Below are 13,552 nucleotides of genomic sequence, written 5' to 3'. Positions count from 1 at the left end.
CTTATGAAGCCACTCCTTCGTTGCCCGGGCGGTGTGTTTGGGATCGTTTCGTTGTCATGCTGAAAGACCCACCCACGTTTCATCTTCAATGCCCTTGCTGATGGAAGGAGGTTTTCACTCGAAATCTCACGATACATGGCCCCATTCATTCTTTCCTTTGCACGGAACAGTCGTCTCTTTGCAGAAAAATCGTCCCAAAGCATGATGTTTCCACCCCCATGCTTCACAGTAGGTATGGTGTTCTTTGGATGCAAGTCAGCATTCTTTGTCCTCCAAACATGACGAGTTATATTTTGGTGTCATCTGACCATATGACATTCTCCCAATCTTCTTCTGGATCATCCAAATGCTCTCTAGCAAACTTCAGACGGGCCTGGACATGTACTGGCTTAAGCAGGGGGACACGTCTGGTACTGCAGGATTTGAGTCCCTGGCAGCATAGTGTGTTACTGATGGTAGGCTTTGTTACTTTGGTCCCAGCTCTCTGCAGGTCATTCACTAGGTCCCCCCGTGTGGTTCTGGGATTTTTGCTCACCGTTCTTGTGGTAATTTTGACCCCACGGGGTGAGATCTTGCGTGGAGCCCCAGATCGAGGGAGATTATCAGTGGTCTTGTATCTCTTCCATTTCCTAATAATTGCTCCCACAGTTGATTTCTTCAAACCAAGCTGCTTACCTATTGCAGATTCAGTCTTCCCAGCCTGGTGCAGCAGGTCTACAATTTTGTTTCTGGTGTCCTTTGACAGCTGTTTGGTCTTGGCCATAGTGGAGTTTGGAGTGTGACTGTTTGAGGTTGTGGACAGGTGTCTTTTAAAGTTTAAACAGGTGCCATTAATACAGGTAACGAGTGGAGGACAGAGGAGCCTCTTAAAGAAGAAGTTACAGGTCTGTGAGAGCCAGAAATCTTGCTTGTTTGTAGGTGACCAAATACTTATTTTCCATCATAATTTGCAAATACATTTATTAAACATACTACAATGTGATTTTCTGGATTTTTTTTCTCATTTTGTCTGTCACAGTTGAAGTGTACCTATGATGAAAATTACAGGCCTCTCTCATCTTTTTAAGTAGGAGAACTTGCACTTGGTGGCTGACTAAATACTTTTTTGCCCCACTGTATATATCTATACTGTATATATTTATTCATAACGTGTTCCTATTTCAAACCCAATATGAGTGTGGCTTGCAATTACAAGGTGCATCCAAAACAGCAGTACTTCCACAGAAGCTATGCTCACTGAGTTAATTGGAAGAGCACAAACACAGCTGAAGTCTCCTCTCCTTCCACTGATCCCAGCTGGATGTTTAAGATCTGTGTGTGTGCCAGTGAGAGCCTATGGTGCTAAGTTCTATTGTCTAGCTCTAGGCATCTGTTTGGCCACAACTGCTATTACCCTCCCAGGCTCCTTCTCATCTCTCTGACCCGGAGCTTCCACTATGAGAGGCCAGAGGCCCACACAAGTGCCCCACAACATCTGTGCCCACACACACACTCCAAAAGCCAAACCTCCACTAAAATCCATATTACCATTTCCCACTTTCTCTCTTTCTGAGGTTGATGCCTGATAAACAAGCGCAACCCCATTCCCCTCACATCCAGTGTCAGAAGAGAGATTATGCTCAGAGTTCACTCACGGAACATGGTCATGTACTGCCTGCAGTTGAGATTCCAGTAGCCCCAGTTGGTCCTGTAGCCGTGCAGGGTGGCGTAGTCCTCATGGTTGTATGCCGGCTCTGTGCCAAATGTGTCAATCACACGGATGTGGCACCTGAGAGACAGAGGAAAGAGATCGGAGAATGGGTTCTGTATGTCAAAATAGCAGAACATAGATAGACATTGCCTCCTGTTGCGATGATAGAATATTTATCTGGTAAAAGCCCATGTCTTAACAAGCAGTGGTATGGGAATCAAGCCCAGGAGACTTTAACCATAAAGCAGTCAAAGGTGATGGATGTCACAGTGCCTCTCCTCTCCCTCAGTGTGCTGGGCTCAGCCTGCCCTCCAGGTGGGGGGAAATTGACTTTAAATCACACGCTGCTAGGCCACTACACACCACAGGGGAGATAAATGGAGAGCTCTTACTCACAGCAATATAACCATGTCCAGACACCGCAAGTATACCTCCCTTCTTTGGTGGGTCTCTGACATTCCTGGGGCATAATGTGTGAGGGGCTGCTTCCTAATAGTCGGAAAAGGCTTCCTTTCCTTGTGTATGACCACTTACTGTACCTGACAGGATTGAATAGGAGAGACATTTTGACAGGAGCACTACTAACATATACTACTTTGATTATATCCTTTTAGTAGCAACGTTCATCAAAATTGTTAAAAGGTTTAAAAAAAATAATTCTAATAAAATGCAACAGTTAGACATTTACAGTGGAAGCTGCTGAGGGGAGGACGGCTCATAATAATGGCTGGATCAGAGCAAATGGAATGGCATCAAACACTTTGGAAACCGCTCCAGCCATTATCATGTGGTCATCCTCCCCTATTAAGGTGCCACCAACTTCCTGTGTTGGACAATGGATGAACATACTCCAAACGTTTAACATTTTTATAATCCATCAGATATTGACTGAATTATAGCACATAAAACATTTTACGGACAAATAATGAATCGAGTTCAGGGATTTTGGTGGGAATTCAGGTTTTTAATTTACAATGTACTCATATTTTGAGTTAAAGAAAGAAACATATGTGCCTATTTGTATATATACACACTGAACAAAAATATAAACGCAATTTCAAAGGTTTTTCTGAGTTACAGTTCATATAAAGAAATCAGTCAATAGAAATACATTCATTAGGCCCTAATCTATGGATTTCACATGACTGGGAACACAGATATGCATCTGTTGGTCACATATACCTTAAAAAAAAAGGTAGGGGTGTGGATCAGAAAACCACCATTGGCCTCATGCAGCGTGACACATCTACTTCACATAGAGTTGATCAGGCTGTTGATTGTGGCCTGTGGAATGTTGTCCCACTCCTCTTCAACGGTTGGGGGAAGTTGCTGGATATCGGCGGGAACTGGAACACGCTGTTGTATATGTTGATCCAGAGCATCCCAAACATGCTCAATGGGTGACATGTCTGGTGAGTATGGAGACCATTGAAGGAATGGGACATTTTCCAGGAAATGTGTAAAGATCCTTACGACATGAGGCTGTGCATTATCATGCTGAAACATGAGAGGTGGATGAATGGCATGACAATGGGCCTCAGGATCTCGTCACGGTATCTCTGTCCATTCAGATTGCTATCAATAAAACGCAATTGTGTTCTTTGTCCGTAGTTTATGCCTGCCCATACCCCCATCGCCACCATGGGGCCCTCTGTTCACAATGTTAACATCAGCAAACTGCTCGCCCTCATAACGCCATACACGTGGTCTGCGGTTGTGAGGCCAGTTGGATGTATTGCCAAATTCTCAAAAATGGCGTTGGAGGTGGCTTATGGTAGATAAATTAACATACAAATGTATCTGGCAACAGCTCTGGTGGATAGTCCTGCAGTCAGCATGCCAATTGCACGGTCCCTCAACTTGAGACACCTATGGCATTGTGTTGTGTGACAAAACTGCACATTTTAGAGTGGCCTTTTATTGTCCCTAGCACAAGGTGCGCCTGTGTAATGATCATGATATTTAATCAGCTTCTTGATATACCATACCTGTCAGGTGGATGGAGTATATTTGCAAAGGAGAAATGCTAACAGGGATTTAAACAAATTTGTGCAAAACATTTCAGAGAAATAAGCTTTTTGTGCATATGGAAAATGTATGGGATCTTTTATTTGAGCTCATGAAACATTGGACCAACAATTTACATGTCGTGTTTATATTTTTCTTTAGTGTATGAATACATTAACATAAAGGTGAGGAACAGGGCTGCAACCACCAAACACCTGCTCTGTCTACCCTATCTGCACTCACCTGCTCTGTCTACCCTACCTGCTCTGTCTACCCTACCTGCACTCACCTGCTCTGTCTACCCTACCTGCTCTGTCTACCCTACCTGCACTCACCTGCTCTGTCCACCCTACCTGCTCTGTCCACCCTACCTGCACTCACCTGCTCTGTCGACCCTACCTGCACTCACCTGCTCTGTCTACCCTACCTGCACTCACCTGCTCTGTCCACCCTACCTGCCCTCACCTGCTCTGTCTACCCTATCCTCACTCACCTGCTCTGTCTACCCTACCTGCTCTGTCTACCCTACCTGCCCTCACCTGCTCTGTCTACCCTACCTGCTCTGTCTACCCTACCTGCACTCACCTGCTCTGTCTACCCTACCTGCTCTGTCTACCCTACTGCACTCACCTGCTCTTTCTACCCTACCTGCACTCACCTTCTCTGTCTACCCTATCCTCACTCACCTGCTCTGTCTACCCTACCTGCTCTGTCTACCCTGCCTGCACTCACCTGCTCTGTCTACCCTACCTGCTGCCTACCCTACCTGCCCTCACCTGCTCTGTCTACCCTACCTGCTCTGTCTACCCTACCTGCTCTGTCTACCCTACCTGCACTCACCTGCTCTGTCTACCCTACCTGCCCTCACCTGCTCTGTCTACCCTACCTGCTCTGTCTACCCTACCTGCACTCGCCTGTTCTGTCTACCCTACCTGCTCTGTCTACCCTACCTGCACTCACCTGCTCTGTCTACCCTACCTGCTCTGTCTACCCTACCTGCCCTCACCTGCTCTGTCTACCCTACCTGCTCTGTCTACCCTACCTGCCCTCACCTGCTCTGTCTACCCTACCTGCTCGGTCTACCCTATCTGCTCTGTCTAACCTACCTGCACTCACCTGCTCTGTCTACCCTACCTGCTCTGTCTACCCTACCTGCTCTGTCTACCCTACCTACACTCACCTGCTCTGTCTACCCTACCTTCTCTGTCTACCCTACCTGCACTCACCTGCTCTGTCTACCCTACCTGCTCTGTCTACCCTACCTGCACTCACCTGCTCTGTCTACCCTACCTGCACTCACCTGCTCTGTCCACCCTACCTGCACTCACCTGCTCTGTCTACCCTACCTGCTCTGTCTACCCTACCTGCACTCACCTGCTCTGTCTACCCTACCTGCTCTGTCTACCCTACCTGCACTCACCTGCTCTGTCTACCCTACCTGCTCTGTCTACCCTACTGCACTCACCTGCTCTTTCTACCCTACATGCACTCACCTGCTCTGTCTACCCTACCTGCACTCACCTGCTCTGTCTACCCTACCTGCTCGGTCTACCCTACCTGCACTCACCTGCTCTGTCTACCCTACCTGCTCCGTCTACCCTACCTGCACTCACCTGCTCTGTCTATCCTACCTGCTCTGTCTACCCTACCTGCTCTGTCTACCCTACCTGCACTCACCTGCTCTGTCTACCCTACCTGCTCTGTCTACCCTACCTGCACTCACCTGCTCTGTCTACCCTACCTGCCCTCACCTGCTCTGTCTACCCTACCTGCTCTGTCTACCCTACCTGCTCTGTCTACCCTACCTGCTCTGTCTACCCTACCTGCCCTCACCTGCTCTGTCTACCCTACCTGCTCTGTCTACCCTGCTCTGTCTACCCTACCTGCTCTGTCTACCCTACCTGCCCTCACCTGCTCTGTCTACCCTATCTGCTCTGTCTAACCTACCTGCACTCACCTGCTCTGTCTACCCTACATGCTCTGTGTACCCTACCTGCACTCACCTGCTCTGTCTACCCTACCTGCACTCACCTGCTCTGTCTACCCCCTACCCTGCTGCACTCACCTGCTCTGTCTACACTACCTGCTCTGTCTACCCTACCTGCTCTGTCTACCCTACCTGCCCTCACCTGCTCTGTCTACCTACCTGCTCTGTCTACCCTACCTGCACTCACCTGTTCTGTCTACCCACCTGCTCTGTCTACCCTACCTGCACTCACCTGCTCTGTCTACCCTACCTGCTCTGTCTACCCACCTGCTCTGTCTACCCTACCTGCTCTGTCTACCCTACCTGCCCTCACCTGCTCTGTCTACCCTACCTGCTCTGTCTACCCTCACCTGCTCTGTCTACCTACCTGCACTCACCTGCTCTGTCTACCCTACCTGCACTCACCTGCACCTCACCTGCTCTGTCTACCCTACCTGCTCTGTCTACCCTACCTGCACTCACCTGCTCTGTCTACCCTACCTGCTCTGTCTACCCTACCTGCACTCACCTGCTCTGTCTACCCTACCTGCTCTGTCTACCCTACCTGCCCTCACCTGCTCTGTCTACCCTACCTGCTCTGTCTACCCTACCTGCTCTGTCTACCCTACCTGTTCTGTCTACCCTACCTGCCCTCACCTGCTCTGTCTACCCTACCTGCTCTGTCTAACCTACCTGCACTCACCTGCTCTGCTGCTCTGTCTAACCTACCTGCACTCACCTGCTCTGTCTACCCTACCATGCTCTGTGTACCCTACCTGCACTCACCTGCTCTGTCTACCCTACCTGCTCTGTCTACCCTACCTGCTCTGCACCTGCTCTGTCTACCCACCTGCTCTGTCTACCCTACCTGCTCTGTCTACCCTACCTGCACTCACCTGCTCTGTCTACCCCTACCTGCTCTGTCTACCCTACCTGCTCTGTACCCTACCTGCACTCACCTGCTCTGTCTACCCTCACCTGCTCTGTCTACCCTACCTGCCCTCACCTGCTCTGTCTACCCTACCTGCTCTGCTACCCTACCTGCTCTGTCTACCCTACCTGCTCTGTCTACCCTACCTGCACTCACCTGCTCTGTCTACCCTACCTGCTCTGTCTAACCTACCTGCACTCACCTGCTCTGTCTACCCTACCTGCTCTGTCTAACCTACCCCTCACCTGCTCTGTCTCACATGCTCTGTGTGTACCCTACCTGCACTCACCTGCTCTGTCTACCCTACCTGCCCTACCTGCTCTGCACTACCTGCTCTGTCTACCCTACCTGCTCTGTCTACCTGCCCTACCTGCTCTGTCTACCTACCTGCTCTGTCTACCTGCCCTCACCTGCTCTGTCACCCCTGCTCTGTCTACCCTACCCACTCACCTGCTCTGTCTACCCTACCTGCACTCACCTGCACTCACCTGTCTACCCTACCTGCTCTGTCTACCCTACCTGCACTCACCTGCTCTGTCTACCTGCCCTCACCTGCTCTGTCTACCCTACCTGCTCTCACCTGCTCTGTCTACCCTACCTGCTCCTACCTGCACTCACCTGCTCTGTCTACCCTACCTGCTCTGTCTACCCTACCTGCACTCACCTGCTCTGTCTACCCTACCTGCTCTGTCTACCCTACCTGCTCTGTCTGCCCTACTCACCTGCTCTGTCTACCCTACCTGCTCTGTCTACCCTACCTGCACTCACCTGCTCTGTCTACCCTACCTGCTCTGTCTAACCCTACCTGCACTCTACCCCACCTGCTCTGTCTACCTGCCCTCACCTGCTCTGTCTACCCTACCTGCTCTGTCTACCCACCTGCTCTGTCTACCCTACCTGCTCTGTCTACCCTACCTGCACTCACCTGCTCTGTCTACCCTACCTGCTCTGTCTAACCTACCTGCACTCACCTGCTCTGTCTACCCTACCATGCTCTGTCTACCCTACCTGCACTCACCTGCTCTGTCTACCCTACCTGCTCTGTCTACCCTACCTGCTCTGTCTACCCTACCTGCTCTGTCTACCCTACCTGCTCTGTCTCTGTCTACCCTACCTGCCCTACCTGCTCTGTCTACCCTACCTGCTCTGTCTACCCTACCTGCTCTGCTCTGCTCTACCCTACTCTGCACTCACCTGCTCTGTCTACCCTACCTGCACTCACCTGCTCTGTCTACCTGCCCTCACCTGCTCTGCTGCTCTGTCTACCCTACCTGCACTCACCTGCTCTGTCTACCCTACCTGCTCTGTCTACCCTACCTGCCTCACCTGCTCTGTCTACCCTACCTGCACTCACCTGCTCTGTCTACCCTACCTACCTACCTGCACTCACCTGCTCTGTCTACCCTACCTGTCTGTCTACCCTACCTGCACTCACCTGCTCTGTCTACCCTACCTGCTCTGTCTACCCTACCTGCACTCACCTGCTCTGTCTACCCTACCTGCTCTGTCTACCCTACCTGCACTCACCTGCTCTGTCTACCCTACCTGCTCTGTCTACCCCTCACCTGCTCTGTCTACCCTACCTGCTCTGTCTACCCTACCCACCTGCTCTGTCTACCCTACCTGCACTCACCTGCTCTGTCTACCCTGTCTACCCTGCACTCACCTGCTCTGCTACCCCTCACCTGCTCTGTCTACCCTACCTGCTCTGTCTACCCTACCTGCACTCACCTGCTCTGTCTACCCTACCTGCACCTCACCTGCTCTGTCTACCCTACCTGCCCTACTGCACACCTGCTCTGTCTACCCTACCTGCACACCACCTGCTCTGTCTACCCTACCTGCTCTGTCTACCCTACCTGCACCTCTGTCTGCCCTACCCTACCTGCTCTGTCTACCCTCACCTGCTCTGTCTACCTGCTCCCCTACCTGCACTCACCTGCTCTGTCTACCCTACCTGCTCTGTCTACCTACCTGCTCTGTCTACCCTACCCTACCCTCACCTGCTCTGTCTACCCTACCTGCTCTGTCTACCCTACCTGCCCTCACCTGCTCTGTCTACCCTACCTGCTCTGTACCCTACCTGCCTACCCCTACCTGCTCTGTCCCTACCTGCTCTGTCTACCCTACCTGCCTCACCTGCTCTGTCTACCCTACCTGCTCTGTCTACCCTACCTGCACTCACCTGTTCTGTACCCTACCTGCTCTGTCTACCCTACCCTACCTGCTCTGTCTACCCTACCTGCACTCACCTGCTCTGTCTACCCTACCTGCTCTGTCTACCCTACCTGCACTCACCTGCTCTGTCTACCCTCTGCTCTGTCTACCCTACCTGCACTCACCTGCTCTGTCTACCCTACCTGCACTCACCTGTCTGTCCCTACCTGCACTCACCTGCTCTGTCTACCCTACCTGCTCTGTCTACCCTACCTGCACTCACCTGCTCTGTCTACCCTACCTGCTCTGTCTACCCTACCCTCACCTGCTCTGTCTACCCTACCTGTCTACCCCACTCACCTGCTCTGTCTACCCTACCTGCACTCACCTGCTCTGTCTACCCTACCTGCTCTGTCTACCCTACCTGCACTCTGCTACTCTACCTGCTCTCTCCCTACCTGCCTCACCTGCTCTGTCTACCCTACCTGCTCTCACCTACCTGCTCTGTCTACCCTACCTGCACTCACCTGCTCTGTCTACCCTACCTGCTCTGTCTACCCTACCTGCCCTCACCTGCTCTGTCTACCTGCTCTGTCTACCCTACCTGCTCTGTCTACCCTACCTGCACTCACCTGCTCTGTCTACCCTACCTGCTCTGTCTACCCTACCTGCACTCACCTGCTCTGTCTACCCTCACCTGCTCTGTCTACCCTACCTGCACTCACCTGCTCTGTCTACCCTACCTGCTCTGTCTACCCCTCACCTGCTCTGTCTACCCTACCTGCTCTGCCCTCACCTGCTCTGTCTACCCTACCTGCTCTGTCTACCCTACCTGCACTCACCTGCTCTGTCTACCCTACCTGCTCTGTCTACCCTACCTGCTACCTGTCTACCCTACCTGCACTCACCTGCTCTGTCTACCCTACCTGCTCTGTCTACCCTACCTGCCCTCACCTGCTCTGTCTACCCTACCTGCTCTGTCTACCCTACCTACCTGCACCTGCCCTCACCTGCTCTGTCTACCCTACCTGCACTCTGCTCTGTCTACCCTACCTGCTCTGTCTACCCTACCTGCTCTACCTACCTGCACTCACCTGCTCTGTCACCCTACCTGCTCTGTCTACCTGCCTACCTGCTCTGTCTACCCTACTGCTCTGTCTACCCTACCTGCACTCACCTGCTCTGTCTACCCTACCTGCTCTGTCTACCCTACCTGCACTCACCTGTCTCTACCCCTCACCTGCTCTACCCTACCTGCTCTGTCTAACCTACCTGCACTCACCTGCTCTGTCTACCCTACACCTGCTCTGTCTACCCTACCTGCACTCACCTGCTCTGTCTACCCTACCTGCTCTGTCTACCCTACCTGCACTGTCTACCTGCTCTGTACCCTACTACCCTACCTGCTCTGTCTACCCTACCTGCCCTCACCTGCTCTGTCTACCCTACCTGCTCTGTCTAACCTACCTGCACTCACCTGCTCTGTCTACCCTACTCTGTCTAACCTACCTGCACTCACCTGCTCTGTCTACCCTACATGCTCTGTCTACCCTACCTGCACTCACCTGCTCTGTCTACCCTACCTGCTCTGTCTACCCTACCTGCTCTGCTACCCTCACCTGCTCTGTCTACCCTACCTGCTCACCTGTCTGTCTACCCTACCTGCACTCACCTGCTCTGTCTACCCTACCTGCTCTGCTCTGCTACCCTACCTGCACTCACCTGCTGTCTACCCACCTGCACTCACCTGCTCTGTCTACCCTACCTGCTCTGTCTACCCTATCTGCTCTGTCTAACCTACCTGCACTCACCTGCTCTGTCTACCCTACATGCTCTGTGTACCCTACCTGCACTCACCTGCTCTGTCTACCCTACCTGCTCTGTCTACCCTACCTGCACTCACCTGCTCTGTCTACCCTACCTGCTCTGTCTACCCTACCACCTGCTACCTGTCTCTACCCTACCTGCTCTGTCTACCCTACCTGCTCTGTCTACCTGCCCTCACCTGCCCTACCTGCTCTGTCTACCCTACCTGCACTCACCTGCTCTGTCTACCCTACCTGCTCTGTCTACCCTACCTGCACTCACCTGCTCTGTCTACCCTACCTGCTGTCTACCCTACCTGCCCTCACCTGCTCTGTCTACCCTACCTGCTCTGTCTACCCTACCTGCCCTCACCTCCTCTGTCTACCCTACCTGCTCTGTCTACCCTACCTGCCCTCACCTGCTCTGTCTACCCTATCTGCTCTGTCTAACCTACCTGCACTCACCTGCTCTGTCTACCCTACATGCTCTGTCTACCCTACCTGCACTCACCTGCTCTGTCTACCCTACCTGCTCTGTCTACCCTACCTGCCCTCACCTGCTCTGTCTACCCTACCTGCTCTGTCTACCCTACCTGCACTCACCTGTTCTGTCTACCCTACCTGCTCTGTCTACCCTACCTGCACTCACCTGCTCTGTCTACCCTACCTGCTCTGTCTACCCTACCTGCTCTGGCTACCCTACCTGCACTCACCTGCTCGGTCTACCCTACCTGCACTCACCTGCTCTGTCTACCCTACCTGCTCTGTCTACCCTATCTGCTCTGTCTACCCTACCTGCACTCACCTGCTCTGTCTACCCTACCTGCACTCACCTGCTCTGTCTACCCTACCTGCTCTGTCTACCCTACCTGCCCTCACCTGCTCTGTCTACCCTACCTGCTCTGTCTACCCTACCTGTTCTGTCTACCCTACCTGCCCTCACCTGCTCTGTCTACCCTACCTGCTCTGTCTACCCTACCTGCCCTCACCTCCTCTGTCTACCCTACCTGCTCTGTCTACCCTACCTGCCCTCACCTGCTCTGTCTACCCTACCTGCTCTGTCTACCCTACCTGCACTCACCTGTTCTGTCTACCCTACCTGCTCTGTCTACCCTACCTGCTCTGGCTACCCTACCTGCCCTCACCTGCTCTGTCTACCCTACCTGCTCTGTCTACCCTACCTGCCCTCACCTGCTCTGTCTACCCCTGCTCTGTCTAACCCTACCTGCACTCACCTGCTCTGTCTACCCTACATGCTCTACCCTACCTGCACCTGCTTTGTCTACCCACCTGCTCTGTACCCTACCTGCCTCACCTGCTCTGTCTACCCTACCTGCTGTCTACCCTACCTGCACTCACCTGCTCTGTCTACCCTACCTGCTCTGTCTACCCTACCTGCACTCACCTGCTCTGTCTACCCTACCTGCTCTGTCTACCCTACCTGCACTCACCTGCTCTGTCTACCCTACCTGCTCTGTCTACCCTACCTGCCCTCACCTGCTCTGTCTACCCTACCTGCTCTGTCTACCCTACCTGTTCTGTCTACCCTACCTGCCCTCACCTGCTCTGTCTACCCTACCTGCTCTGTCTAACCTACCTGCACTCACCTGCTCTGTCTACCCTACATGCTCTGTCTAACCTACCTGCACTCACCTGCTCTGTCTACCCTACATGCTCTGTGTACCCTACCTGCACTCACCTGCTCTGTCTACCCTACCTGCTCTGTCTACCCTACCTACTCACCTGCTCTGTCTACCCTACCTGCACCCTACCTGCACTCTGCTCTGTCTACCCTACCTGCTCTGTCTACCCTACCTGCACTCACCTGCTCTGTCTACCCTACCTGCTCTGTCTACCCTACCTGCACTCACCTGCTCTGTCTACCCTACCTGCTCTGTCTACCCTACCTGCTCTGTCTACCCTACCTGCTCTGTCTACCCTACCTGCTCTGTCTACCCTACCTGCTCTGTCTACCCTACCCTCACCTGCTCTGTCTACCCTACCTGCTCTGTCTAACCTACCTGCACTCACCTGCTCTGTCTACCCTACATGCTCTGTCTAACCTACCTGCACTCACCTGCTCTGTCTACCCTACATGCTCTGTGTACCCTACCTGCACTCACCTGCTCTGTCTACCCTACCTGCTCTGTCTACCCTACCTGCACTCACCTGCTCTGTCTACCCTACCTGCTGTCTACCCTACCTGCACTCACCTGCTCTGTCTACCCTACCTGCTCTGTCTACCCTACCTGCACTCACCTGCTCTGTCTACCCTACCTGCTCTGTCTACCCTACCTGCACTCACCTGCTCTGTCTACCCTACCTGCTCTGTCCCCTACCTGCTCTGCTACCCTACCTGCTCACCTGTCTACCCTACCTGCACTCACCTGCTCTGTCTACCCTACCTGCTCTGTCTACCCTACCTGCACTCACCTGCTCTGTCTACCCTACCTGCTCTGTCTACCCTACCTGCTCTGGCTACCCTACCTGCACTCACCTGCTCGGTCTACCCTACCTGCACTCACCTGCTCTGTCTACCCACCTGCTCTGTCTACCCTATCTGCTCTGTCTAACCTACCTGCACTCACCTGCTCTGTCTACCCTCATGTCTACCCTACCTGCACTCACCTGCTCTGTCTACCCTACCTGCTCTGTCTACCCTACCTGCACTCACCTGCTCTGTCTACCCTACCTGTCTACCCATCCTCACTCACCTGCTCTGTCTACCCTACCTGCTCTGTCTACCCTACCTGCACTCACCTGCTCTGTCTACCCTACCTGCTCTGTCTACCCTACCTGCTCTGTCTACCCCACCTGCCCTCACCTGCTCTGTCTACCCTACCTGCTCTGTCTACCCTACCTGCACTCACCTGTTCTGTCTACCCTACCTGCTCTGTCTACCCTACCTGCACTCACCTGCTCTGTCTACCCTACCTGCTCTGTCACCCTACCTGCTCTGGCTACCCTACCTGCACTCACCTGCTCGGTCTACCCTA

General features: G+C 53.0%; 1 pseudogene; it reads right to left on the bottom strand.

The window, feature by feature from the left end:
- Positions 1-13,552, bottom strand: part of LOC115104299 (alpha-1,6-mannosylglycoprotein 6-beta-N-acetylglucosaminyltransferase B-like) — a 91,538-nt pseudogene that overhangs the window by 16,019 nt on the left and 61,967 nt on the right.

The sequence above is a fragment of the Oncorhynchus nerka genome, linkage group LG21 (assembly GCF_034236695.1).
Source record: "Oncorhynchus nerka isolate Pitt River linkage group LG21, Oner_Uvic_2.0, whole genome shotgun sequence".
Classification (NCBI taxonomy): domain Eukaryota; kingdom Metazoa; phylum Chordata; class Actinopteri; order Salmoniformes; family Salmonidae; genus Oncorhynchus; species Oncorhynchus nerka.
This window is presented reverse-complemented; position numbering and strand designations above follow the sequence as displayed.